A 13,105-nucleotide genomic window follows, 5' to 3' on the forward strand; every position below is an offset into this window, starting at 1 on the left:
GTCCCAAAACCACGATATAATTATGAGAGACGCCACAGCGAAATTTTGACCATCGGTTATTTTTTAACGTGTACCGAGACCGCACAGAACACGGGCCTCTAGCATTTTGCCTCCGTCGAAATGCGACCACCGCAGCCGGGATCGAACCCGCGACCTTCGGGTCAGCAGCCGAGCACCTTAACCGCTACACCACCGCGGCGGACGCAAGGAAAGTGAGGAAACTGAAGACATAACACCCCTGGAAGACGCTCAACTACCATCCCTTCGTCCACCTGGTCCGCAACGTGGACCACGTTGATTACGCAAAAACTGGCGTGAATGCTTGCTACAATAAATCTGCTGAGAGAACCAGGCCTTTCATCATTACCGGTGACTTCAACATTGATTTATCAAGACCCAAAAATGCTTGGTCCTTATACTGCGTGAAAGACGAATTGGATGTGGAGAGAGCATCAGAAGAGCTCGCTGCCACGTCCACGACAGGAGGCATCATAGATAATATGATCGTAAGAGGCATCCAGGATTTCTACCAGGTGCACTATACCTCGTACTTCACTACACTTGCCTCCTCATAGCCGCGATCACGAACGGATCCGATTAACAAGTCCGGTCCAGCTGCTGGTGCACACTGATCATGGTGACGATGACCTTGTTCAAGAACTGTCAATAATCCCTTCTACACATACACACGGGTTCGTGAAACGTGCGTGCGTTCTCCATCATAACGGACAAGTATAAGCGTTGCAACTGTAACTGTGTCTGTAACCTACGTGCAGTGTGCCTGCGCGTGCCAGTCGGATGTGTATATATGTCGGGAAACATTTCTGAACGAAGCTTAGTTGCGATTAACGCCTGTCCTGTGCATCTGTGTTCCTTCTTTGTCCTGTTCGGATTCGCGGTATCCAGTATTGAAGAATATAAGCAGTACATATCAGCTTACCGCGTCTGGTGTTGGTAACACCTATGTTGCTGTTGCCATCGTTATGCAACTGTAAACAACTGGTTATATAATAGATATGCGACCCTTTAACATATGAGTGTGCGTATACCTCTTTCGCATTTCTCTAGCGTCATTCCGTAATGTTTCGCTCAATGTGAAGAATTACGCCACGGTCACCATCCCGCGCATGCTTCGCATAACATCGATTCCCACGGTATGTGGGATCTGCCAATTTTTTTCTAGGAATAGGATTAACCACGAATACCTGTCTAACGGCGGAGTCAAGAGATATCATCCGATCTTCTTGCAGTATTGTAGAAATTGCAGCACGCGCCAAAATCTCGCGACCCGCCCGGGTGACCGAGAGGCGAGATATTTGCGCCGTGCGTTGAGCCTGTATAATTTCGTTCAACGTGTTCTGAATTCCTAATGCTAACAGCTCCTCCGAGCTAGTTCGGATTGGAAAGCCGATAACCCTTTTAACAGTTCTGCGGATCAGTACATTGAGCTCCTCCCTTTCTGCAGCCAGCCAATGATGCACAGATGCAACATAATGAACATGACTAATGAGGAAAGCATGAAAGAGGTATGAAAGAGGCAAAGAAGATTGTCCTCCTTCATACCTCCTTTCCTGTTAGAAACTCTAATAATGACACGAAGTGTAGCCGCAGTATGTGCTCTAAACTACGTAAAGTTTCCGTGTTATGTTCATCCGCTGAAATGAGCATACCTAATATTCTGAAACAGCTAACCTTGAGAATTCTATCCCCACTAACAGTCGTTATTGTCACATCTACCCCATCAGGGGGGACCCAGTCCTTGGGTCGCCGTCATTTTCTGGTAGGCTTGTATATTAATAGTTCAGGTTTACCACTTGAAAGATTTAAGGACATACGACTGATGTTTCTTTCAGCCGTGTTGACCGCCTTCTGCAATCTGTCCTCAAGGTGCCCTGCGGCACCTCCTCGGACCCAGACCGTTGTATCATACGCGTAGAGTGCACTTTCCAACCCCACGAGTTCGTCCAGTTCGCGGGAAAGGCGAGTCATGCCAATATTGTAAAGAAGCGGGGAGAGGACTGCCTCCTGAGGGGTTCTGTGTGAACCTAATTCATAGTTTTCCGACTTCATCTCCCCGAACTTAATAGTGGCCGTTCGCTCACTGAAAAAAGCCGAGACAGGATGATAAAATCGCGCACCCAGGTTCATGTCGTTTATGGATTCCACTATGTGGGCATCAGATATGTGGTCAAAAGCTTTAGTCAGATCGAAACCAAGTATAGCCCTGGCGGGTCGCGAGTGCTGCCGTCAATGGTGTGAGATTCAAGGAGAAGCATCACATCCTGCGTTGAGAGGTGTGGACGGAAACCCCCCGTATTCGGAGGGAGCAGACCCTCATCCTCGATAAACGCAGAGAACATATTATTCAAAACGTGCTGATAGACCTTTCCAACACAAGATGTCAGTGAAATGGGCGGAGACTGTCAAGGCTGGGCTTCTTTCCCTGCTTATGGATCAGGACCACCTCCGCATGTCTCCATTCCTCGGGGAACGTGCCATTGACTCAGTGTTCGTTAAAAAGGTTGGTGAGAAAGTCAACCGAAGCGTCATCAAGGTTCCTTTTCTGAGCTGTCTCTGAGAGCCGCGCTGACTATGCGGTCGACCACCCAGCACTGACTACCCTTGCTTTTTTGTGTCCCATCAGATGTTTATGTAAGTTCCATGAAGCTTGACAATTTCGCACGTGATCTGTTCGTGGAATCCGCGTCGGAGAGCTGACTGCATGCACTGCAACGCCAGTTTCGAGTCGGAAAACACAGCTCTTTTGCTCGGTCTCTCAGAATCGATGTACTCTAAGACACAGCGCAAAGTTCTGCCGCCGTAGACGTAGTGACATGTGATACCTTGAGTCGCAGTGTTATTTGCCGTGTTGGTATCACCACCGCACAACCAAAACGGGATGCCATGGTCGAGCCATCGGTGTAGATGTGCACGTGGTTACTGTAGGCTTCGTGCAAGAAGAAAAGGCTCAATTGTTTTTATAACTGCGGCAGGTAAATCTGGTTTATGCTGCAGTCCTGCAATTGTTAGACGTATTTGTGGAAGGTACGAGCACCACGGAGGAAACGCCGGCTTCTCCACTGGCCCTGTACAGCTGTAACCCTATACCCTGTGCTGCTTGTAGTGAACGAAAGTATATGGGACGTTATTTGTAGTAATTATGACATAAACGTGAAAAAATTGAAGTAGACGCAGCGCTGACTAACACTCCCAGGTTTAAATGCTCTATACCCGGTAAAGGGCACGGGAGGGCGACTACCGCCTTTCCTGTGCGCTGCGTGCATCGCGCGATCTCAGCTCTACGGGGGCACAATTATTACTTATCTCTTTCTTTTCTCCCTATCTTTCATTCCCATTCCCCCAGTCCCCGTGCCGACTTGTTGAGGTGTCGTCGTCATGACAGACAGTTACGAGTCGGTACTGTTATCTTCGTTCTTCCTTTCAATAACCACCTAGAAAGAGACTGTCGCTGTAGCTCCATTGGTAGAGCGCCGGTCGCGTTATTCGAAGGTTACAGGTTCGGTCCCTGCGGCGGCAAGTTTTCTTTTCGTGCACTTTAATTTCTTCCTCATTTATATCATAATTACTGCAGATAATGTCCCCCATACTTTCCTTTGCTTGATCGTCTGTTGGTTGTAATTAGTGTTTACTCTAAAGGAGTTGCGCAACGCTCGCTTAGCGGGAGAATTGCATACTACGCTGGCTACGCGACGCTATTTTCCGTTATTTTTGTGTACCCCCTCGTATATCAAGCCATTCAGAATATCTGAGTTTGGACGTGTACATGTGAACTTATTTTACCTACCTGAACTTGTGCTCCACTATTTGTAATTCATGTGCTGTTGGATTGTATTTTATTTGCACATCTTGTAATCTACGGTAGGACATTTGGTGCCCATCTTCTTAAAATTTTTATCTGCTAAGCGAAAAGCAGTAGCCGGTGCCGCAATAAAGGCACCAACATCTCATATTCATCATTTCAGTTACGAAAAAGAAAGCGTCCAACGAGGTGACGTTAAAGCTCGTTCACTTTCACATCGCATGACCTTTTTTGTTGTTGTTGCGTGCGCTGGTATGTGCGCAGTTCATCTCGCCACTTGCCACGGAAGTCTCAAGTTTAACGGTTGCACGCTTCCTCTGCGCACGCATGAGCCGGCGCGGATTAATAAATGCTGATCGATGCCGGTTGATGCCGGGCCATTCCCATGTTCACACAATACTTGAGGGCACAATGAACCTTTCGTTCAACATTCAGGCAGTCTCGTTGAATGAAGGGTGTCACTGACCACCCGCTCCTTTCAACCTCGTTCCATCGCAAACATTTACCTAGTTAAAAGCGCCTTAATTACGGCCAAGTTCTGCAGTATCCGCTTAATCGATTTGGTTAACGCATAGATATCGAGGGACATTGAACGGCGGCAGCATATGGCATTATCCGGAGCAGTGTCTGGGAGCGAGCAGGTCAAATTGTTCGCCGCCGGCTTTAGCGAGGAGCTGCTGAAATTCAGTTTACATTCCGGCGTATAACACGCAGCCCCGACTGGCGCCGATCAATAGACCGCACGCCCACGCTGCACAACACGAATATCGCGCTCCTCAAAAGCACAGTGGCGGCGGATGTGCAGTTAGCGTTTAGCGGGGTAGGCGCGCCTATCGATCCATTACGGTCGAAGACAGTGTGGTTCGAAGAGCGATCGGCCACACCAACGCGGGAAGCGAGTTCACAGGTGGCGCTCTGTTCTTTTTCAGCGCGCATAAGCGGCTCCTTTCTTTCTCCGGTCGAAGGCGACGCCACGCGCTCGTCGCGCTCTCTCGTGGGAATTCACGGCACCTCGGCAGGCGGTTGAGGCGGTCCTGTTGATCGGTCTCGATCTGGCGGTGTAGACAGTCAACGCGTGTACCCTTTCGACACAAGTGCATGCGTACAACAGAATTGCCGAGATATTCCTTTGATTGCGTCAGTTCCAGAAATATCCACCCACCCTTTAGCGAGGATTACTCGGGCGAAAGCCCGCTGCAAGTCCAATACATTGCGTCGTTAGAGGTGTTGTTCGGAACTAAATCATTTTTAGTCACTGCTCTCACAGGTCTAAAATAGTGACTAGAAACGAATAAGCAAATGAAACCGCAGCAGCTGAATGTCAGCTTGCCGCCACAGCTTTGAAAGTCCTGATTCTTATTTTTGGGCACATTGGCCTAATAAACTTTCCTGACACATGCAATGCTATGTTTGCGGCTCGCATATAACACCATGTAGATTTACCGACAAAGAAGATGGATGTCGAGCAGTATATCGAAAGACGGGGAGGTCACCTATAAATATGACTATGAGTTGTGGTTGAAACACAGTTGAGCATGTATTGAAACTACCCGATTTTCAATGATTAAGCAAAAAACTCTTGGGCTTGCTCAAGATATAGTCAGTGGTTTTTCTGTTGAGTATATCACTAAAAAGTCATTGACAAAAAATATTTTGACTGATCGTTGTGTAATTATTGATTAAGAGTGTATGTATGAGCGGCTGTTACCAATCGTCTAAAATAGCGAAACGCTTTGACGGATGAAACCACACGAAGCAAGGAGCCCATACCACGAACGAACGCACATTGAAAACGCCCAGTGCACCGGAGATCGTATATCGCATGAACACTAGCTGCCACTGGCACCATGAATTCTCCAGCCCGTCCGTCCTAATTGATTCTAACCGAACGACCCAAGACAGAACTCTCCAGGCGGCAACAATGCACAGCTGACTCCTTGCTGCAGTAATCGAAGCAACACAGATAAGTGTAACCTGCGTGTACACAGCAGTGCGTAAAAACTGCGCTGCAGCTGTATCCACAAAGAACGCCTAATAAATAATTGCTGTGGTTTTACGTGCGGAAACCACGATATGATTATAAGGCACTCTGTTGTTTAGGGCTCCAGAAATTTTGAACCATACGGGGTATTTAATGGGCAACTAAATCTAAGTACACACGGGTCTAGTCCCGTAACATTTCCTGCGGAGAAAAGCACGTCTCAGCATAAATACAATAAAATGTTTTTGCTAGTGCAGTTCTGGAAAGCGGTATACATGTTTTCATTCATGTTCATTCAAGATTATGGATTTCAAGGAGTTACTACACAGCAGCTGGATAACGCTTTAAAAGAAATACTTGAGTGGCTCGTCTTGAAATTTTAATGTCATCTTAACATAAAGCACGGTGCTTTTCATTGACGCCTAAGTTGCCACTGAACTGGGGCTGTGACATATTGAGGTAGCGGGATTGCAATTATAGGTCTGCAACAATTCAACAACTATTATAACATATTTTGTACGACCTCTTTACATAATAAAATTTCAATAGCGTTTCAGTTTTACTACAACAACTATTCAACAGACCATCAAAATGAATTCTCAATCCACAATTTGCTTTCAATAATAAATTCACTATGATTCAACACCTTCTCCAATAAAATTTCAGTAGGATGTCGCTGGCCAATTTTGAATGTGTCAACAATGAGCTCAATGATACGTCAATGGCAAACAATTATTCTCCAGTACAATATGTCAACATTGACCAATGATGCTTCAATAATTTCTCCATAAGATTTTTTGTAAGGGCCACCTGGCTATCCTGTGCTGTCGAGAGAAGGCAAGAGAAATAAAAGATAGCGAAAGGAGACACCTAAAAAGAAAGAAAACAAAGGACAGAAAAAAACAAGCGAGAAAGATGAAAACGTAAAAAAAGCACTCTTGAGTGATACGACTGCTCTGTAGTGCACGACACACCTCAAAGACTGACTATAAGTCAACTTGTACGAAAGGAGGGCAGCAGCGCCTTCCACACGCTGAGGACGGTCTCGGCCAGTGTCTCAAGATTATTTCTTATGACGAAGTCTATCCGAAGCACTTGAGCGTTCTTTTCTGAATACACTGAAATGGGGTCGCTAACAAAGAATATGGGCAATCGTCTCATCTAAGCTGCAGTTATCGCATGTCGGGTTGTGAGCCATTCCGATTCAAATTGAGTCAGCATTCGTGCATACAACACCAAGCCACAGTCGTCACACAAGCATCTCCTACGTTCGAGATATACCTGGCGGAAGACGGAGCTGTACATCCGGATCCATGCTACAGAAACTAATGAGTTATCTAGGCGCCAGCAGATGTGCTCAACATCTGTGATATCATGACGAGTTGGTGCGGGATCTTGAAGGTGGCGTCGCTACCCGTATTATAACATTATGTGACACAGCGTCCTCATTTGGAGACGCGATTTAATTTAGCCATTTCCATGCACTGTTGGCAAGGAAGAGACCGAAAACAGTCAACTTACGGTAGATTAAACATTCATGTTACCTAAAGTTACATTATAGAACTTCTCGGTGAAATATTTTGCTACACACGATCGTTTTCATGAATGCAGTACCGTGTTTATCGAGACGCTGTACATGGGGCATGAATTTCTAAATATTTTTTATACCTTCTTAGGAAAAATTACCGCCATCAGATCACTATCGCATGTATATTGAGCCGGTCATCGAATTCATTTTATGAAGACATATGAAATTACTGGCTGTACAACATTTAGATAAACAATTACTTCGTAATTAGAAGTAAATGCTATAAAAAACTCGCAGGGTCCCTTATGCTTTCACATAAGACGACTTTCTGGGGTGGTCACCGTCGGCAGCGAACTGACAAACGAACAGCTGAGGTGAAATTTTCTTTGGACCCATCAGTCACGTATACTACAAATTTTGATAGCGAATAGCCTGCTTCAGGCTGAACGTCGTCTTCCGTGCCCCACCGCGATGCGCGGTAAGTTCTATGTGGCGCAAGCCGCGTACGCGACGCTTTCTCATCTTCGAAGCCGAGGAGTACACCACTGAAAAGGAGATCTAAAACGTGTAATTATTCCGCTCTGTTTTCATTCCATTCTGCCTGACATCAAGTTTACAACGCCGGCGACGCCAGCACGGGAGGGAAGAAGCAGCAGCTTTTTATTAAGAGGCCAATCTAAGGCTCTACCTGATTACCGGAAATTGTTCTTTCTTCCAAAGTGAATAACATGGACTAATTTAACTCATCGGCTGTGAGTCGGTGAGCCTCGTTGAAGGGTTGAATGTTAAAGTTAGGCAGAACTGGCAGAGTGAAAGCTAGCAAATGGAAAAGGGGGGGGGGGGAGGCGTTGTCGCCTGCACCTTCAATTAATCTACTTCGCCTTGCTTATCATGTTATGGCTGAAAAACATAGCCGAGGCTGGCGACAACGCGTGAAAGAATGCTTCTTCAGCAAATAAGAGTTCTCAGAGCGTTGTGATATATGCGCACAAAGGAATCGACTTCATTATACTATTGATTAAAAAATTATTATACGTAACTTAATACATTCTTACAAGCTGCTATGAGTATCCGTTACGAAAAATATCGGTGGGCGGCTATCTTCTAATCCGCTCGGAACAAGACCGGACAAGACCATTTTTCAGCGTGTCAATGCCCTCTTTATTTTCTACAAGTCATTCTGACGTCTCCAGCTTTGAAAATTTTATGACGTTGCGTGACTGGCAGGCGGTTCACGGAAAAGTCTGACCAACATCGAAGACGTAATGCAAAAAAGGCGAACAATTTAAAGCGGAAATTTTTAGTTCACTGGAGCAGAGATGAAGTTCACTAAAGAACTGCCGCCGAATGGCGTAACGTAATTTCAAGATATCTCCGTCATGTTTGAGAATCACTTGTGCTGGCAGTACTCCTCTGGATCTTCAAAACCACTGTTAAACTTCTCATCGAAGAATTCTAAGACGGTAAAAAACGGAACTGTCTTATTGTGCTTTAAGTCCTGTGTCATTACATTGTGTGCGTGCACAAAACGAGCGCCAGCTTTAACGCATTGGTTGCGCGTCTTTTAGCAGAAGGTTCTGCTCTAGTTCCTGATCGTCATTTTCGCTGAATGCTTGAAGAAGTCAATTTCGTTGAGTCTAAACATGAGTGGAGAAAGCAACAGCAACAAGAAGCGAATCGTAGCTACTCCTTACACCTATTCCTTATCGCACAGGGTACGGAAAGTGAGAAGTACAAGTGGTCACGTGGTCGTGACGTTGAAGAAGGTACCAGTCAGCAGGTACGAGACGAAACCTTTTATCTGGGCGAACCTGTGCCCGGGAAAACGAAAGCGAACTACAGCAATACAGGCTGTACACTGATAGCGGCGAACAGAGCGTCGGCCATCGATAAACTGATCTGCAGTAAGGCGCGTCGTCATTGATACATGCGGCAGCGAACATTCCAGCCTTATCGCTGGTGGCCGCGTTCATTCCCGAATAAACCCAACTGTTCACGTTTGCGCGCTCAAGCCTATAAAAAGATTCTAAAATAATCTGGAAGGTTCCCAGACACTAGGGCGCGGCTTACGCAAGGCAGCAGCGACGCGTGCAACGGACTAGTTACATAAAAATAACAAGAGAAGTGCGCTTGGCAATATGACGTTAACGTTGTTTTTACAGCTGACAGTAAGATATGCGCCACCGGTAAGTTGAGATAAGAGACAGTTTTAGTTGGGTGTCCGCAGCAGCTCAGCTTACGCAGGCTGCCAGCTATTTCCACTGGCAGCCTGCGTACGCTGAGTTAATAGAGCTCCTGCGTGCGCCCAGCTAAAACTGTCTAATAAGATATGCACCGTCGGTATGGCAGGACATGCGCCGCCGTGCATAAATAAGGAGGAGCAGGTAGTAGGCAGAAACGGACTGACATTGGTTACTTTAAACACGCGAACAAATTTACAGCCTTCCGTGGTATTAAGGTTCCTTTTAGCAAGCTGCGGATGCTTCTACGTAGAACTGACGTCCGGCTGTGTTTCTACGAGAGCATCATCAGAGGCCGTTAACCGGGGGCTCACCATGTAATCTTTTTTTACATTATAGAGAGTGTATAATGTTAGTTGGGGTTGAACGTCTTAAATTATAGAGAGTGTGAATGCACGTCAAAATTTGGTGAGTGGGGAGTGTCATACAGGCACAAGAATGAGGAAATTCCTCTAACGGCTGAAGACCTCGCATATGGAAAGTAGTGGAAGGCATGCGTGGGTCAGCTTTGTTTAACTTACACAAAAAAGAAATGAAATGTTGAAATTGTTATCTCTCGCACAGAACCCAATTTTTGCTGGATTTGCAGGTGGTGCTGCCGTACCTGCGCATGGGCAGATAAGTTTTGTCTACTTTGTGCGCCCTTTAAGTTTATAGCCAGCATTTGTGTTATCTTGCTATCTTCCCGTGTGTCCGTGTTTCCACGCCTTACTTTCGTTAACGATGAACCCTTAGAAACAAGCCAAGCTCTCTGTCATTCTTTGCTGTTCTGATCCTGTTGACCGCTACAACGCCCGTTGTGTGCGTATAGCATCATCAAGTCCACTCAAGGTGTTTGTGCTACTCTTATTCCGATAGCAATAATATGGGTATTGTGTCGTTGGTTTCGGTTTAAATGCACCGTCTGGGAACCCTGTGAACGTCGGTGGCGCCGTTGTCCCTATGTTTATATTTGGGTGTTGTCAAATAAACGATCATTTTATTTCGTGGGGTTTTAGTGGCTGGTCGGCTCTCTTCTTCACGGCTCCAGGCCGTGTTACCACATGGGCGACGAGGGTGGGATTCTCGATGTGTTTTCGCTCGACTCTCGACGGGTTTTTGCCGTAGTCGCCATTACCGTAACCGTTGCCATTGCCATCGCCGTCATTTTCTGCATAAAGTCCAAATTGATAACATCACCCTGCGCATTTCACGTTCTATCCGCGAGTAAAAGCTCGCGAGCGCTAGCGACGAACGCGGCTGAAGGGGAGAGGAAACGAGCCGATCGTCTCCGTCGCACGGAGGGCGCATGAGATATCTTCAACCCGCGTGCGAGGCTTGCCATCGATTGCGCATCCATCCAGCTCATCCCGCCCGAAGGGACGCCAGGGGAGAGGAGGGGGCGCTGCGTCGCTCGAAGGGTACGGTCGTTGGCGCGCGCGCTATCTCGACAAGCATTAGGAGACGGCTCGTAAACATGCTGTGCTCTCGACGCTTACATTGCGTTTAGAGAACTGACAGCACGAAAACCGCTTCGCTCCCTGGAGTGGCCGTATTCTCTTACGGCAGCATTTCGTCGAGTTGCGCCAGATCGGGTCCAAAAGAGTTGGCTGCTAGCCTTACTTCGTATAGCATTACAATTTGTTGCTATCGAGTTCATTGCTTGGTCCTAAGCAAAATTGTGATTTTTGTTTGTTCTAGAGCGAAAAACATATCGGAAATAAAATTCTCTCACTCTCACTCTCTCTCTCTATGAGTGTTAGCCAGTGCCTTGGCCCAACAGTCTCTTGGATTCAATTGGTTGTACACACAACATAGTTAGTCCACATTTATAAAAACTGATGATAATTAATGTAAGCGACATGCTGTGATTGCGCTATACCCCACAGAGACATCCATTTTCAACGTTCCTCTTAGTTATTATTATTTTTTTATTATTCCTGTTTTTTTTCTTCGCCGCGATGAACGGACTTTTCACAGGCTGCTGAAAACTGACAGCGGCTTGTAATAGCAATCAGTGTGTTTTTTTTAGCGCTGAGGCTTGTGTTGCACTTAGCTCTCCTTATAGCGCAAGCCGCCAGTGAATGACCGCTTTCGAGGCGAGCCATGCTTTTCAGTTAAAGCAAAGAAGTCCTCTCTCGACCCAGCAGCTATGAAAGCTTATAGCGTCTGTACATGCGTAGCGCACGCGGGATATTTATTGCCCGTCTAGCGATCACAGACGAACATGCACCAACTTTCCCAACGATGATTACAACTGAAAGAGCTGAACAGAATGTCGCAAATGACGAGCATCTTTTAAGAAGAAGCGATGCACTCTGCGGCAGCAATATGGTTTCTACTCTTGTTCGTTTTTGCAAGATCATCTGCATTATGCGTTGCCCGATAAGGTAATCAGACGAATGAATCCATTAGCTGTGCTTGTAATCTCAGCACCCATAATTCAATACAAAAAGATTCACGAGCCTCGTAAGGGTTAGTTTTCATTACTTGTAGCTTGCTTTTATTTACGCATTGATGAGTTACGATCGTCGTTAAAGATTAGCTTGTCGAAAATGAACTGATTATAGACTGCCTCATCGAGCCGTGATGAGGACATGAAATCGGCGTCAGGGATAATAAAAACATGCCTCTAGTTCCCGTTTTTCTTATTGAAATTATAAAGAATTGTTGCGCGCTTTTTTTCGGTTCGCAAAGCGTCCGATTCAAAAGTTTTTAAATTTCTACCTTTTAAGCATTAGTCTTTTTTCGGCTTACTACAGATTCCCGGGAACTACAAAAATATACCACGTGACATGCCCGTTTTCGCGCCTACGCACGCCGTGACAGCAGTTCTCCCTAACGTTCCGCGCGCAAACTATCGTAGCAGATGGCCGTGTGTGCGGCCTCGACAGCGCAGCGGCGATGGTGGTGGCTGTGTGACGACACACCTGCTGCTTGCAGTAACACAAGCGATAACCATTGCGTCTGCTTATAGCTGTCATGAACCGCCGCGAGCGAAGCATATCGTTTGTACGCGGAGCGCTAAGGAGCACTGCAATCGTGGCGTGCAAACGGGCATGCCACGTGGGATATTATTGTAGTACTTCGAGGTATTCTGCCGTAAGCAGAAAAAAAACATTAATAGTTAATAGATAGAAGGTTAGTAACTGTCTAATCGGACGTTTTACGAACCGATCTACAACTTTCTCGTAGGAATTATTTTGCCCAGCTTTGTTGCTTTCAAAGTTGGTTGATTAATCTTGCTGAATTAAGCAGCAGTAGTCAGCAACATCCATTTGGTCTTGTCGTTATAGAGTGCGTCGGCAAATTTTTAAACTCTGGCTAGTTAGCTGGGGCGCCCTGTATACAAAGTGAGCAGTAGTTTGGCAGAACAACATTGGTATGGTGACAGGTAGCCACCCGAAAGAGTTCCGTGAGCTATGGTGCAACTTTTGGGAGACATTTAATCAGACTCGGGACACTGTTTCGAATTTATGCACCAAGAAAGGATATTGTTCGATGGCCATAAACATTAGGGACTACCGGAGGCTAAGATTTTGTTGTTCCGCCTGTCG

Source organism: Rhipicephalus sanguineus, chromosome 1 (assembly GCF_013339695.2).
Source record: "Rhipicephalus sanguineus isolate Rsan-2018 chromosome 1, BIME_Rsan_1.4, whole genome shotgun sequence".
Classification (NCBI taxonomy): Eukaryota; Metazoa; Arthropoda; class Arachnida; order Ixodida; family Ixodidae; genus Rhipicephalus; species Rhipicephalus sanguineus.